The sequence below is a fragment of the Orycteropus afer genome, unplaced genomic scaffold (genome assembly GCF_000298275.1).
Source record: "Orycteropus afer afer isolate SDZICR_OR568_19922 unplaced genomic scaffold, OryAfe1.0 scaffold00065, whole genome shotgun sequence".
In the NCBI taxonomy this organism is placed as follows: domain Eukaryota; kingdom Metazoa; phylum Chordata; class Mammalia; order Tubulidentata; family Orycteropodidae; genus Orycteropus; species Orycteropus afer.
This window is the reverse complement of record NW_006921652.1, coordinates 4,794,184-4,806,221: the sequence shown is the minus strand read 5'-3', so window position 1 is coordinate 4,806,221 and position 12,038 is coordinate 4,794,184.

Below are 12,038 nucleotides of genomic sequence, written 5' to 3'. Positions count from 1 at the left end.
TAAACTTTTCTTCCTCTTTCATTGACATTCTCTATTCCCACTCAACTTCCCAAGGGAAAAAAGACACAAACAACCACACTGAGATGGGGTCCCCATAGACTGATAAGGAGTTCAATCAAAAAAGTAAGGAAATGTTTTGCAACATTCTCTGCATTCAATACATATTTGTGATTGTCTAATACTAAGACATTCTGGGAGATGAACAGAGATATATTCATATAAGTAAACAAAAATATGAAATCTTTCTAATTACAGCCTCATCATGACAGGCATGATGCTCTAGATCTTTTGTGTACTCTGGGCTTTGGCACAAAATGTACTCAAAGAAGATCACGTGGCTGATTTCATTTTGCAAGTGCTTTTCTATGTCAAAATTACCAGTGAAATCAAAGTTGTTTCCAGACTTGGATGACTTTTTTGTTATTACAGGAAATTCTTTGCATTATTATTTTTTTTTAACCAGCATCATCATCATTATTATTAAGAGCAACATGTCTGTTTAAATATGCCTCCAGTGATCCAAGATTTTTTGAGGATTTTGTAGTCCAAGTGTTCCTCAAGATTTTGGTTGACCCTTCCAAAGACAATGGATTCTACTGGAGTGAATCTCAAATCTTGATGTGGAATTGGAGAATGTTAACCACATGGCTTTGTATTTTATTAGTAGGCTGGCTGAGACATAGATAGCAAGTGTGGGGTTTTATAGCCACACACATATCAAAGTTTTGTTTTCATCTTTTCCTTGTGACCTAAGCTATTCAAATAGGATGGACATATTCCAATAATATTTACTGATATAACCATTGGCTTTGCCTCACATGTAAAGTTTTTTTCACTCTTACCTTATTTTTATGGACCCTCGATGTCACAGTGGTGAAATGCTCAAATGCTAATGGATAGGCTCTCTGTTCAACTCTACCAGAAGCTCCATGGGAGAAAGATGTGGCAGTCTGCTTATGTAAAGATTTACAGCCTTGGAAATCCTGTGGGGGCAGTTATCTCTGACCTTTATGGTCAGTATGAAGCAGAATTGACTCAAAAACAATTAGTAATGGATAACTTTATTAATAGGTCCCAAAGTTTTATCCCTTATGTATAAAAAGGATAGTTCTCTGTCTATATACTGCAATATTCAATCAAAGGTTTCCAAGTCTTGGTGGTGACTTTTTTTTTGAAAAACTGATTTCACCAGCATGATTACTGTTGTTGTTTTTAGTTGCCATTCAGTTAGTGCTAATTCAAGCAACCTTATGTACCGCAGAATGAAACCAGAATGCCTAGTCCTGCATCATCCTCATAATCATCACAATATTTAAGCCATCATTGTAGCACTGTGTTAATATATCTTGAGGGTCTTCCCCTTTTTTGCTGACCCTTTACTTTAACCCACTGCTATTGAGCTGATTTGGACTTATTGAAACCCTTTAGGACAAAATAGAACTTCCCCATAATTTCTGAGTCTGCAAATCTTAACAGAAGCAGATTGCCTCATCTTTCTCCTGCAGAGAAGCTGGATGTTCAAACTGCTGAATTTTGTGGTTAGGAGCTGAATGCTTTAATCACTATACCACCAGAGCTCCATATTTTCTGTAGAGCAGAGCAGAAACATGCCTGGTCCTCACAATCATTGCCATGTATGAGTCCATCGTTGTAGCCACTGTGTCAATCCAGCTTCTTGAGAGTTTTCCCTTTTTTGCTGACTCTGTTCTTTACCAACCATGGTATTCTTCTCCTGATAACATGGCTAAAGTACAAGACATGAAGCCATTCTCTCTTACAACAAGCATGCTGGCTGGACTTTGTCTAAGACAGATTTGTTCTTTCTTCTGGCAGTCCATGGTATATTCAATATTCTTCACCAACACCACAATCAAATGCATCAATTCTCCTTCGGTCTTCCTATTTCATTGTCCAGCTTTCACATGCATATGAAGCTATTGAAAAATTAATGGCTTGGGTCATGCACACCTTAGTCTTCAAAATGACATCTCTACTCTTAAGCACTTAAGAGGTCTTTTGCAACAGATTTGCCCAGTGTGATATAACATCTGATTTTCTGACTGCTGCTGCCATGAGTGTTGATTGTGGATCCAAGGAAAATGAAATCCCTGACAACTTCAATCTTTTCTCCATTTATCAGGATGTTGCTTATTGGTCCACTTGTGAGGAATTTTATTTTACATACTGAAGGCTGTAGTGTTTGACACTCATCAATAAATTCTTCAAATCTTCTTTGCTTCCCACAAAGTTATGTCATCTGCATATCACAGGTTGTTAAAAAGTCTCTCCCGATCCTGGATGCCATGTTCTTCTTCATATAGTCCATCTTCTTGGATTAGTTGCTCAACATACAGATTGAATAAGTATGGTAAAAGAATACAACCTTGACACACACCCTTCCTGATTTTAAACCATGCAGTCCCCTTGTTCTGTTCAAACAGCTGCCTCTTAGTCTGTGTACAGGTTCCTCATGAGCATAATTAAGTGTTCTGGAATTCCCATTCTTCACAATGATATCCATAATTTGTTATGATCCACGCAGTATATCATAATTTGTTATGATCTTGTAGGCCTTTCCATATTGAATAAAACACAGGGAAATATCTCTCTGGTATTCTTTGCTTTTAGCCAATGTCCTGCAAACATCAGTAATGATATACCTTTTTCCACATCCTCTTCTGAATCTGGCTTGAATTTCTGGAAGTTCCCTGTAGATATAATGTTGCAATGATTTTTTAATTATTTTCAGAAAAATTTTACTTGCATGTGATTTTAATGATATTTTTCAATAATTTCTGCATTCTGTTGGACCACTTTTCTTTGGAATGCACACAAATATAGATCTCTTCTATATAATGACAGCCAGTTAGCTGTCTTTCAAATTTCTTGGCATAATTGAGTGAGCACTTCCACTATTGCATCCATTTGCTGAAAAGTCTCAATGGGTAGTTTGTCAATTCCCGGAGCCTTGTTTATCCTTTAGTGCCTTCAGTGAAATTTGAACTTCTTTCTCCAATACCATTGATTTTTGATCATATGCTACCTCCTGAAATGGTTGAACATCAATGAATCCCTTTTTGTACAGTGACTGTATACCTTCTATCTTCTTTAGATGCATGCTTCCTGCATCATTCAACATTTTGCCATAGAATCCTTCAATATTGCAACTTGCAGCTTGAATTTTTTCTTCACTTCTTTCTGCTTGAGAAATGGTAAGCATGTTCTTCCCTTTTTGATTTTCTAAATCAGATGTTTGCACATTCCATTATAATGCTTTACTTAGTCCTGTCAAGCCATCCGTTGAAATCTTCTGTTCAGATCTTTTACATCATAATGTCTTCCATTCACTTTAGCTACTCTTCATTCAAGAAGGAGTTTCAGAGTTTCTTCTGACATTTATTTTGCTCTTTTCTTCCTTTCCTCTCTTTTAAATAACTCTTTTCTTTCTTCATATATGGTGTTCTTTATGTCATCCCACAACTTATCTGGTCTTTGGCCATTGGTGTTCAATACCTCAAATCTAGTGGTCTCTACATTCAGATGGGGTGTACTCAAGGTTGTATTTTGGCTTTCACGGACTTGTTTTAATTTTCTTCAGCTTCAACTTAAACTTGCATACAATCAACAGATGGTCTGTTCCACAGTTGGCCCCCAGCCTTGTCCTGACTAATGATCTTGAGCTTCTCCAATGTCTCTTTCCATATATATAGTTGATTTGATTCCTGTGTATCCCATCTGCCATACTCCATATGTACAGTTGCTGTTTATGTTGTTGAAAAAAAATATTTGCAATGGATAAGTCATTGGTCTTGCAAAACTCTATCATGCAATCTCTGGGCTGTTTCTATCACTAAGGCCATATTTTCCAGCTACCAATGATTCTTCCAATCATCAGTAATTATCAATGCATCTTGATTGCATGTTTGGTCAACTTCAGACTGCAGAATTTGGCAAAAATTTTCAATGTCTCAATCTTTGGCTTTAGTGGTTGGTGCATAAATTTTAATAATAATAGTATTAACTGATCTTCTTTGTAGGCATATGGCTATTATCCTATCACTGACAGCACTCACTCTACTTCAGGAAAGATCTTATAATAATCTTTTTGACAATTAAGGCAATGTCATTTCTCTTCATTTTATCATTCCTGGCATAGTAGACTATATGATTGTCTGATTCAAGATGGCCAATACTAGTTCATTTCAGCTCACTAAGGCCTAGGATGTTGATCTTTATATACTCCATCTCATTTTTGACAACTTCTAATGTTCCTAGAGTCATGCTTCATACATTCCACATTCCAATTATTAATGGATGTTTGCAGCCATTTTTTCCCATTTTTAGGTGTGTCACATGAACAAATGGAGGTCCCAAAAACTTTACTCCATCCATGCCATTAAGGTTGCTTCTACTTTGAGGAGACAGCTCTTCCAAGTCATATTTTGAGTGCCTTCCAATCTTTCTTTCTTTCTTTCTTTAGATATTGTTATTGGACTTGATCTCTTTCTGTATTTGCTGATGTTATTCCCCTAAACTGGAACACCCATTAAGAGGACAATATAGTTTAAAGTAGTGGTTCTCAAAGTGCAGTCTCCTGACCAGCAACATCTGCATCATCTGAGAGTCTGTTGAAAAGGCACATTCCTGGGTCCCACCTGACACCTATTAAGTCAGGAGCTCTGAGAGTGGGCCCAACAATCTGGTTTTTAAGAAGCTCTCTAAGCTTTTCTGTTGCTGGAACAAGTTTGAGAGCTGCTTGTGTAGTTGTTAATAGTGTAGGCTCTCAGGCAGATTATTTGAACTCAAATATTTAACCTCTAAATCACTTAGACCTCTTGTGTCTTAGATTTCTCATCTATTAATGAGATAAAAATACAGGCATACTCTGGAGATATTGTGGGTTTAATTCCAGATCACCACAATAAACTTTAGATGACAATAAAGTGAGTCACATGAAATTTTTCATATTAATTGTGCAACAGCATTATGAAAATTTTTGAAAAATGTGGGAGAGAGACACAAAATAAACACATGATATTGGAAAAATGGCATCGATAGATTTGCTCCATACAAACTATCAATTCGTAAAATACACAAATTGGCAAAGCACAATAAAGTAAAGCCCCATAAAATGAGATACACCTGTACAAGTGTTGTGAGATTAAATTGAAATAATGCATGGAAAAAAATCTAGAACTGTCTGGCATCTAGTAAGTATCTAGTGGATTTTAGCTATTCTTCAAATTTTGCCCATTTTCTAGGCTTAGAGCACTGCTTCCTCTTAGTCGTATTCTATCATTAGCCCCTTACTGGGCTGGCTTCTTTGCCTCTCTTAAACATTTCTGTCACTTCTATTCACCCCTTCAAATTTTGCCAAATTAAGGAGCTGGACACATATATTTTTCCATAGTCAGGGACTTAGTTTCCCCTATGAACTCATTATTTTTTCACTTGTAAACCCAAACCTAATGGTGAGCAAACACAGAAGCAGAGTACTGCACATTTAATTTTATATTTTATCTAGTTTCTATTTTAGCCATAATCTAATTTCCTTAAGGCCCACCTGATTTCCTTTTTCCAGCCTTGGGAATGTGAATCAGTACTTATTTTCATGGCAGTATAATTGATATGTGGATGAATGAGAGTGTTTTTTTTGCCCTGTCTTCAGTGATGAATCATCCTTGTTTGTTCTAGATGCTTCTGGACTTGTTATCCTGTGTCATTTCTAACTGGTGCCAGTTTTTGACAAATGATACCAGCAAGGCATGATGTGCTACCTCAGGTTCCTATTTTCCCAGAGTGTTTGGATGTAATAATTTTAGAGATGGTCAAATGGCTAATGAGTCTTGCCCTCAGGAGCTCAGCACAGAGGAAGCACTCACTAGCCTATCGGATGCCTTCGTTGAAAATGGTGGCAGTGCAAGAGTGCAAGATGAATGGACATTTGTGTGTCATATTCCTTGAGAATTGAATAGAGGATTTATGTTGCTCCCTGGCTTGACACACTTCACACTTGTCATGTTGGCACATTGTATTATACTTTGCTGCCCATGGGGCTTTTGATAATGTTTCAGACACAAGTAATAGATGTCTTTCTGTTGTATCCATACATTTGTGGAGAAAGATCCAATATTAAAAACAAAGATACAGAAGAAACCATCTCTACCAACCACACATAAAAGCCTACCTTTGCTCTCTGTTGTTGCCTTAGTCCCCATTCCTTACCTAGACATATACCCCCATTCTTTACTTAGACATATAGAGTGCTTTCCAACTACTGCGATGGTACAGCTGAAATAACTATGTGACCCACATGCATTTCTCTTTTTATATGCATATTTTAGTATCCATTTCGGGAGTAACAATTGGCTACTACTATTGTGGTAGCCACAGTGCAGGAGAAAGAGTACTACATCAGTGCCATGAACTCTGTTTTAACCACGGCTTTGTTGTAGAACTGCCATGTGTGTTTGGATGAATCTCTCAACACAATGCCCCAGTTGCCTCATTTATCACATGAGCAGAAGAATTCCTGACTAGCCCATCTCCCAGGAGGGAAACTTAAGAATTTGATTTGAAAAGTGTGGAAGTGAGAGAAAGCCACCTACATGATTATTCATCTGATAGTTAGAATACAAATGCATTTGCCCTTAGTTTTTCAAAAAGAGAAATGGAGCCTTTCAACGGGTAAGTGTGGTTTTTTTTCAAAGCATGCTGTAAGTAATGGACAGAATAGGTCTAGACTCCTCTCTTTTGACCCTTGGATGAGAAGGTCTGAGTTATTCCATCTGCCTTAAACCCATTCCCCATGTAAGAAGGGCCACTTAAGGTCTGGGTAGTGAGAAATCAGTAACAGCTATGTTGATCATAAAATTGCAGGCCTTTCATCCATCTTTTAGATGTAATTCTGCAACAATACATGAAAAAAAACCCTCCAATAATGGCTTTTATCAAATTTCCCATTAATCAGACAGGAAAGAGGATTTATTTTTATCATGGAAAGATTTTAAATGGTTATCTCAGGTACAACTGAGTTTGTGAAATGAGTCTTAATGGCTACAGATAACTAATCAGCATCATATCTTTGCTACCTTCCATAAACTAAAACTCAGTGTTTGGAATTCATAGGTCTTTTATGCATATGTCCTATTTTAATCATTAAAATGTCAATAAGAGCAGATCTTTGATTATTTACTTCCTCATAAAATTTCCTATTCCTCTAGAATAATGCTCATTAAATGTAGACTTAACAACTTCAAGTGAGGACAGAAGAAAATCCTTAAGCATGTAGATTTCAACTCACTCCCCAAATACCTTGTTGTTTTTAGGTACTATCAGGTTGGTTCTGATTCTTAGTGGTGCTGTGTACAACAGAATGAAACACTACCCAGTCCTGTGTCATCCTCACAATTATTGCTGTATTTGAGCTCATTTTTGTAGTCATTGTATCAATCCACTTCACTGCAGATCTTCCACTTGTTTGTTGACCTTCCACCAAGAATGATGTCCTTCTCTAGGGACTGATTCCTTTTGTTAACATACGCAAAACACATGAAATGAAATCTCAACATCCTCGTTTGTAAGGAGTATTCTGGCTGTACTTCCTCCAGGGCAGATTTGTTGGTTCTTCTGGCAGTCTTTATTGTATTTATTATTGTTGGCCAATACCACAATTCAAAGGCATTGATTCATTTTTGGGTTTCCTTATTCATTTTGCAGCTTTCACATACAATTGAAAATACCATGGCTTGAGTCAGACACATATCAGTCCTTAAGGTGAAATCTTTGCTTTTTAATACTTTAATGAAGTCTTTTGCAGCAGATTTGCCTAGTTCAATATGTCATTTGATTTCTTTACTGCTGCTTCCATGGGCTTTGACTATGGATCCAAGTAAAATGAAATCCTTCACAACTTCCATCTTTTCTCCACTTGTCATGATGTTGCTTATTAGTCCAATTAAGATTTTTGTTTTTTCTATGTTGAAGTGTAATCCATAGTGAAGGCTATGGATTTGATTTTCATCAGTAAGTGCTTCAAGTCCTCTTCACTTTCACCAAAGAAGGTTGTGTTTTCTGAAGATTGCAGGTTGTTAACAAGTCTTTGATCCCAATGCCACATTCTTCTCCACATAGTTCATCTTCTTGTATTATTTTCTTGGCATACAGATTGAATAAGTATGGTGAAAGGATGTAATCCTGATACATACCTTTCCTGATTTTAAACCCAAAATATCCCCTTATTCTGGTTGAATGACTGCACTTGGTCTATGTACAGGTTCTATACGAGCACAATTAAGTGTTCTGGAATTCCCATTGTTTGCAATGTTATCCATAGTTAGTTATAATCCACACAGTTGAATGCCTTTGCACAGTCAATAAAACATAAGTAAACATCTTTCTGGTATTCTCTGCTTTCAGCCAAGACCCATCTGATATCAGTAATAATATCCCTTGTTCCATGTCCTCTTATGAATCTGGCTTAGATTTCTGGCTATTCCCTGTCCTGCTGCAACTGGTTTTGAAATATCTTCAGCAAATTATGCTTGTTTGTGATATTAATGATATTGTTCAGTAATTTCTATGTTGTGTTAGATCACTTTTCTTTGGAATGGGCACAAATATGAATCTCTTCAAGATAGTTGGCCAGTTATCTGTCTTCCAAATTTCTTGGATAAATAAGCAAATGCTTTCAATTTTGAATCTATTTGTTGAAATATCTCAATTGTTATTCTGTCCATTCCTAGAACTTTGTTTTTTTTCAATGCATTCATTTCAGGTTGGAATTCTTCCTCCAATACTATCAGTTCTTGATCTTATACTACCTCATGAAATAGTTAATTCAACCATTTCTTTTGGGTACAGTAACTTTTTATATTCCTTCTATCTTCTTTTGATACTTCCTGTGTTGTTCAATATTTTGCCCATAGAATCCTTCAATATTGCAACTCAAGGTTTATTTTCTTTAGTTCCTTCAGCTTGAGAAATAAATTACTGTGTCTTATAAGACATTATCTATCAAGGCTGATTATGTAATCCCCAACGTCACTATTCCTGCTGCCATTTAGGGCTCCTACAGGACTTTTTGCTCTGATGATACTGGCATTGCTGACATCTATGCCTCTTTGCCCTGCACCTGTAAGCATGCAGTTTAGCATCTTTTATTTCCTGTTTATGTCACAGGGATGATAAATACTTCCTCAGTGTTCTCCTCATGTATCTCATATCAAGAGGAAAGTCCTGAAAAAATATGCTCAGGGATTATCCCAGGAATCAGTGGTGATGAAAACAGAAAAACCCCAAAACCACTTCCATTGCCATTGAGTCAATTCTGATTAATAGTGACCCTATAAGACAGAGTAGAACTGCCCCACAGCATTTCCAAAGATGTACATCTTTATGGAAGCAGATTCCCTCATTTTTCTCTTGCAGAGTGGCTGCTGTGTTTGAACTGCTGACCTTTTGGTTAGTAGCCATATGTGTTAACTACCAGAGCTCCTGGATGAAGACAGGAAGGACTGAGAATTTCTTTGTTGTTCGGTCCCGTCAAATTGATTCTGACTCATAGCTACCTTACGCACAACAGAATGAAATGCTATACAATCCTGTGTCATCTTCACAATCATTGCTGTGTTTGAGCCCATTGTTACAGTCACTGTGTCAATCTGTCTTGTTGACGGTCTTCCTTTTTCTCCCTGATCCTCTACTTTATCAAGCATGATTTTTTTTTTTTTCCAGAGAATTTATAAAGCCACTGATGTCTAGGTCTCAACAAGTATGCACTCTGGTTAGTATTTTTGTTGCTAAGTTATACTGTTGAATCCACGAGAAGGGTACATCTATAACAACATAATATTGGTCTATATAAATAGACCAAAGTGATTTGATTTTTGTATATGCTGGCATGTTTGTATTGGTTATCTATTGCTGTGTAGCAAATTGTGCCCAAACTTAGCAGCTTAAACCAGCACACATTTATTCCATCATAGTTTCTGTGCTTTAGGAATCCAGGCACAGCTTAGTTGGGTCCTCTACTTCACAATCTCTCACAAGGCTGCAATCAAGGTGTCAACTCAGTGCCTGTGGTCTCATCTGAAGATTAACTAGGAAAGGATCTGCTTTCAAACTCATTAACATGGTTGGTGGCAAGATTCAGCTCCTCTCAGAGTATTGGACAAAAAACTTGGTTCCTTACCGGCTACTGGCCAAAGGCCACACTCAGTTCTCTGCTGTGTGGACCTCTCAAACATGGCAACTTGCTTCATCAAAGAATGCAAGAAATAGTGTTTGCTAGCAAGATGGAAGTCACAATCTTCTGTATCCTAAGCATGTGTGTTAGTTAAGATTATGTGTCAACTTGGCTTGAGTGCCTGGGCAGCTGGATGTAGTGATTCCCCATGATGAGACTGGTAATCAACTCCATAGTAGAATCTGCTGTGAGCTTCCAGTATTTAAGAAGCTGGGAGAAAGGTTTCTGAGCTTTTTGGCATGCTTGGAGCCTGCATTTAGCCAAGTCTTCATTCAGTAGCCTGACATGTTGTCTGCCAATCTTGGGACTGTCTCTGGACTTGAACCAGTGGCCTGCAGTGTTGCTTGATAATCTTGGACTGGGACATTTTACTTGTTTACCTTGGATTTGTCAGCCTTAGCAGCTGCATGAGTGAAGAGAGGCCTCCAGCTCCAGTGGTCTGGGAGCAAGAGGCAGAGCTGAAGCCCAAGGTCAAAGGGCCTTCACTTAGCCTCTAGAGCTGGAAATTTGAACTTAGACTTCTAGCCTTCTAAACTAGAATAAATTCTTGTTGGCTGGCTCTCAGCCCAACAGTAAATAAGACGTACATGCAGACCACTCAACCCAGGGTGACACACTCACATACTCTATGGAGATGCATCCCTTGGAACGATTGACCATGGGGCACCAGAGGGGCAACATTCACATGAAGGAAATTCAGGACACACAGGAGTGCGTAACTATGAGGGACACGGTGGGGGGAGGGGTTACTAAGAAGGGAGGGAAGAAGAGTGGGTTAAGGTTGGGGATGGTAATTGGGAGTGAAACCAAATGTACATGAAATATTGAATGTGAAACTCTACTCTGTAAGTTCACACCTAAAGCGCAATAAATAATAATAATAATAATAATAAAGAATAAATCCCTGTTTGTTAAGGTCATCCACTTGTGTTATATAGTAGCATTAGATAACAAAGACAGCACAGAAGTGATATCCCATCACATTTGCTTTATTCTGTTTTTATAAACAAGTTACAAGTTCTAACCACTTTCAAAGGAAGAAGATTCTACAAGGGTGTGAATGTCTGGAGACAAGGATCATATCATTGGGGACCATCATAGATATCTGCCTCTCACAGTCTTCCATGCCCACCTTAAAAACAAAAACAAAAACAAAAAAGAAGTCAATGATGCCTATTTAAGGTGCCCTAAGCACTGAGTTTAAAAGACATTAACCATAATTAAATTAATCATAAAAGGACCCCTCAGCCAAAGAGCCTTCCCAGTGCCTAATTTTATTTTTTGCTTCAGAAAATAATTATACAAAATGTTGCTAACATGATAATGTTTTGTGTTAGCTCAGGATCTCTAAAGAATTTGTAAGGATCGGAACGAAAAAACATCCTCCTTTCTCTAAGAGCTCTTAGATAATTGATGACTTTGCAAGTGCAGTAAGTCACTTTCATGGTTGTTGCTTAAGAACCCTCATTATTGTGCTGGTGGCTTGAGATCACCCACCAAGAAGTTAGAGTTAGGATACTCAGGGGAGAAATTAATTACCTTCAGAATCAGGATTCCTAAATTTACCTCTCCATATACCTCTTCCATCTGTAAACTATGAGCTTGAATATCTTTTCTAAGCTGGTCACAATGTAGTGTGAATATAAAAAGATTGTAGATGAAGATGCTCTGTGCTCTTTAGAAGACATGCATTATAACATACTATACAAAACATTGTTCCACCTCCTACTTTGGTGAGTAGCGACTGGGATCTTAAAAGCTAGCAAGCTGCCATCTAGATGCAACGATGGGT